The following is a 5,198-nucleotide window of genomic DNA, read 5'->3' on the forward strand; positions in this document are numbered from 1 at the left end:
GCCTGGGTGGCTCAGTTGGTTAAGCGACTGCCTTCAGCTCAGGTCATGATCCCAGGGTCCTGGGATCGAGTCCCACATCGGGCTCCCTGCTCTGCGGGAAGCCTGCTTCTCCCTCTCCCACTCCCCCTGCTTGTGTTCCCTCTCTCGCTGTGTCTCTCTCTGTCAAATAAATAAATAAAATCTTTAAAAAAAAAAAAAAGAATGGGTCATTGGGACAGTGAAAACATGCTAGGATCAATGGACTTTTGGTCCCAGTGGGTCAAAGAATTGGTCAGTGAAAGAAATTCTGACACAGATCTGATTGATTCTAAATTACAGTTATTTTCCCTTTAGTCAAGTATCTTCATAAATCAGTATTTCTGCTTGAGAATTGTATGTCAGAGCAAGTAATTTTGAGTCAAAAGTTTTGAGTTCAAGTCCTGCCTTTGTTAACTGACCTTGGGTAAGTTACTTAACTTTTCTCAATCAATTCATTATCTGCACAATGGGACTTAAAGTACTTAATAGCTTAGTCTCACAGTTGTTCAGAATATGAAGCAAGAGACAAGTGTATGAAAATGTTTTATAAAACATGAAGTCCCATCTCCTTTTTTTTTTTAAAGATTTTAGAGAGAGAGAGAGCGAGCACGAGTTGGGAGAAGGGCAGAGGGAGAGGGAGAAGCAGACTACTCACTGAGCATGGAGCTGATGGGGGGCTCAATCCCAGGACCCCGAGATCATGACCTGAGCCAAAGTCAGACACTTAACTGATTGAGCCACCCAGGAGCCCTTGAAGTCTCCTAATCAGTGCTCTCCACTGTTTTCCACACCTACCTCCTCCTCTTCTGTATCCTTTTTTTTTTTTTTTTTAAAGATTTTATTTATTTATTTGACAGAAAGCGAGAGAGTGAGCACAAGCAGGCGGAGTAGGAGAGGGAGAAGCAGGCTTCCCACCGAGCAGGGAGCCTGATGCGGGGCTCGATCCCAGGACCCTGAGATCATGACCTGAGCCAAAGGCAGATGCTTAATGACTGAGCCACCCAGGCACCCCTCCTCTTCTGTATCCTATATTTTGTTTATGTAGTGCAAAGAATCTTGCCTTGTGTCTATTACAAAAACACGAATCTTGTAGAAAAGTAAAAAAAAAAAGTATTCATGACTGTTGTTACAACTTGTCTTGTAATAAAATGTCTTAAAAATACATTAGACTTACGCCTCTGGCCAAGGCAGAGTAACTGGGAGCAGATTTATCATCCTACCTGTATTATTAGGGTTCTGCAGAGAAATAGAACCAATAGAATGTGTATGTTTATATATTTATTATAAGGAATTGGGTCACTTAATTGGGGAAGCTGAGAACTCCCAAATTCTGCAGTCTGCAAGTTGGAGACCCTGGAGAGCCAATGTGTAGTTCCAGTCCAAGTCTGAAGGCCTGAGAACTAGGAAAGCTGATCATGTACATTCCAGTCTGAAAGCCTGAAGGCTCAAGATCCAGGAAGAGCCAATGTTTCCTTAGAGTCTGAATGCAGGAAAAGACTCAGCTCATTCGTCAAATGGGAAGAATTCCTTCTTACTCAGCTTTTTTGTTTTATTAAGGTCTTCAATTGATTGGATGAGGCCACTCACATTTAGGGTGGCAATCTGCTTTATGTAGTCTACTGATTCAAATGTTAATCTCATCTGGAAGCACCTTCACAGACACACCCAGCATAATGTTAATCAAATGTTGGGTACCTGTGACCTGTCAAGTTGACATAAAATTAACCATCCCACCACCTGAAACAATTAAGAAACCAGACAAAATATATTAAACAGTGATTTTTAAAACATTGGATATCAGACATTGAAGTAACAATGATCTCTGAGAGATGAGAAACAAACAAGATGAACCCCATGACTGCCTCAGCTTACTTCCTGGAAAGGGTTTCTGCTTTCCGAGGAGGGGGGAACCCAAGTGGAGGCTGCCAGTTTCCCTGAGTTGAGAAGGTGGGGATGGAAGTCTGAGGAGGCCATGGTGACTAGAATTCATAGGAAGAAGCAAAACTATCTATTCGCAGATGACATGATCCTATATATATAAAATACCAAGGAAACCACAAGAAAACTAGAGATAATAATATATGAATTCAGTAAAGTTGCAAGGTACAAGATCAACACACAAAAGTCACTTGTATTTCTATACACAAGCAATGAACAATCTGAAAAGGACATTAAGACAGCAGTTCCATTTTTTTTTTTTTTTTAAGATTTTTATATATTTGACCGCACAAGCAGGGGGAGTGGCAGGCAGAGGGAGAGAGAGAAGCAGGCTCCCCATCAAGCAGAGAGCCCAATGCTGGGCTCCATCCTAGGATCTTGGGATCATGACCTGAGCTGAAGGCAGACATTTAACTGACTGAGCCACCCAGGCACCCCAGCAGTTCCATTTATAATAGCATCTAAGAAAATAAAATAACCTAGGAATAAATTTAACCAAGATGGTGAAAGACTTATACACTGAAAACTATAAAACAGCGCTGAAAGAAATTAAAGACCTAAATAAATGGAAATATAGCCCGTGTTCATGAATAGGAGGACTTAATATTGTTAATATGTCAGCATTCCCCTGAGCTATTCTTATTGAAATTCCAGTAGCCTTTTGTACAGAAATTAAAAAGCTGATATTTAAATACATTTGGAATTACAAAAGGTCTTGAATAGTCAAAACAGTTTTGAAAAAGAGCAAAGCTGGAGGACTTGCGCTTCTGATTTCAAAACTTACTACAAAGCTATTATAATCAAAACGGTGTTATATTGGCATAAGGATAGAAATATAACTAATGGAATAGAATTGACAGTCTAGAAATACACCCGTATATCTAGGGCCAAATGGTTTTTGACAAGGGTGTCAAGTCCATTCAATGGGAAAAAAATAGTCTCTTCAACAGGTGGTAGTGCTGGGACAACTGTATTTCCACACATAAAAAAATGAAGTTGGATCCCTGCCTCATACTGTATATAGAAGAATTAAAATGGATCAACAACACCATGTAAGAGCTAAAACCATAATACTCTTAGAATAAATGACTGCTAAAGAAAGCAGAAGAAAGGGGCGCCTGGGTGGCTGAGTCAATTGGGCGTCTGCCTTCGGCTCAGGTCTTGATCCCAGGGTCCTTGGGATCAAGTCCCACATCTGGTTCCCTGCTCGGTGGGGAGTCTGCTTTTCCCTCTGCCCCTCCCTCTGCTTGTCCTCGCCTTTCTCTCTCTCTCTCTCAAATATAAATTTAAAAATCTTAAAAAAAAGAAGCAGAAGAAAGATCATTCTTTGCTGTTTTTAATTTATGATTTCTCTGTTGATTGCTCTATGAAACATCATGTGGCTGTTACTAATCTATGCTGTTATCATACTAACATGAGATTTAACACAAATGAAATGTTCCTTTATGATGTCTAAACTTGTGCTCATAACATACTACACTGTCCTGGATCCATTTGGAAGTTTCACGATTTAGTTTTTGTGTGTTGATTACTACCAGGACATTACATGTTCTGGTATTTAAATATAATTTCACAGTAGCAAAATCTTTATCAAGCTTAAATATAGATGACTTTTAGGCTTTTAGGTATTGGTTGTCTTGAATTATTCTTATGACTCTTCTGAACATTTCAATACATAAGTTTGCCTTCCTTAGTACCTGGTATGTAGGTACTCTGATTACTTATTGAATGAGCAGATATTGTGTTAAAGTGTGATTATCATGAAAATTAGTTCCAGATCCTTCAGTTCTTTGAGGCATTTCCAGCAGATGCATACTACTGTTACAAGTCATAATAGTAAGAAATGCTGGTGTACCTTTTGGAGTTCAAAGACCTTTTTGTACTAACTTGTTTCTGATGAAACAATTACTGTATGGGAGTAATTTGATCCCATTGGATTATGTTCATGTAATTGTTGGATTATTAAAGCATTTAATTTGTATTTTAGTAAGTGCTGGTATAAATACATTACCTTGTGTCTTGTTCCTAATTATACTATACTGCAGGAAGTGGACCAGTATAATAGAGGAGAGGTGGTTCAGTCCCCTTGGTGATGTGTCATCTTAATTAAGATCAAGGAGTTCTTAAGTTTGTGTGTTTGGGAAAATGACAAAGTGAAAACATTTTTTCACCATTTTACACTAGATTGGTTTGTAGAAAGGAAGCAGCAAATTAAATTGCTTTTACATTTTTAAAACACTTAAGATGGAAAATAGAAAAGACAGAAGTAGATAAGCATACTATATTACTTTCAAAGAAATTTAATTTAGTCTTTAGCAATGGCTTTGAGTAGAAGTACTACCTTCACTTGTAGATAAGATAATGCATGTGGTATAGTCTCAAGTAACTAGAGACTGAATGGAATCGATATTTTACATTAGTTATGCATTATTTATCATGTCTGATAAAGCAACAGCATACGCCTGATGCTTTTACCACCATCTGCATGATACTGTATACTCCAAGTGAGTGAGTATATTAATCCTAGGTTAACTTTTACAGTAAGAGTTGTGGACTTCCTTGGTAAATTAACATCCACAAACTTAAAACCACAGGTAGGAGAATGATAGAGGACGCAGAAGCACTGATAAGAAAGAAACCTGAAGGAACAGAGAAATGAACAGGGTATTGAAACTGTGAGAAATACACTGATTTTCTTTTTTACTGTAACTGTTCGTTATAAGTGATTCTGAAAGAAATCCAGATCATCAAGAAAATTCTGAATACATGTAAATGTTAATGATTATTTTTCAATAAGAACAAAGTCAAACTGTAAAGATTAAAAATGGAAATTAGACATACTAAGGTCCTGCGTTTTCTTTTTAGGAATCCTTTCTAGACCATCTATGGTTTGGGTCAGATAAGCATATGTTGTTTTTTTCCCCCAACATTCTGTTCCTAGCACCTGTCATGCATTACTTGGGAGTTAGGAACTGCTCAGTAAATAAGGTCTACATTTGATCTTTTTTTCCTCCCTGATATTGTGACTTGTTAGATTGCCATTTCCTCTTTCATTTTGTTTTTGGTTTAATTTCTCCTTTACCTATAAGCCTTTTCTTCTAGTTTCTTTTATCATGTTTTAAGCTTGAGTTTAATATTTAGTTGACTTACTTTTCAATCTCAAATTTTTTTTTCTAATAAAAGCATAAAAAGCAGTTCATTTTCCTGGATTCTAGGAATCCTGTTCTCCTTGGATTTTATTA

The 5,198-nt window shown here is 37.6% G+C and overlaps 1 protein-coding gene across 3 annotated transcripts in view; it reads left to right on the forward strand.

The window, feature by feature from the left end:
• The window catches only part of KIAA1958 (KIAA1958 ortholog), a 147,904-nt gene that overhangs the window by 26,198 nt on the left and 116,508 nt on the right, over window positions 1-5,198 (forward strand). The window lies entirely within an intron of this gene.

The sequence above is a fragment of the Leptonychotes weddellii genome, chromosome 14, assembly GCF_054177405.1.
Source record: "Leptonychotes weddellii isolate Sample4059 chromosome 14, ASM5417740v2, whole genome shotgun sequence".
In the NCBI taxonomy this organism is placed as follows: Eukaryota; Metazoa; Chordata; class Mammalia; order Carnivora; family Phocidae; genus Leptonychotes; species Leptonychotes weddellii.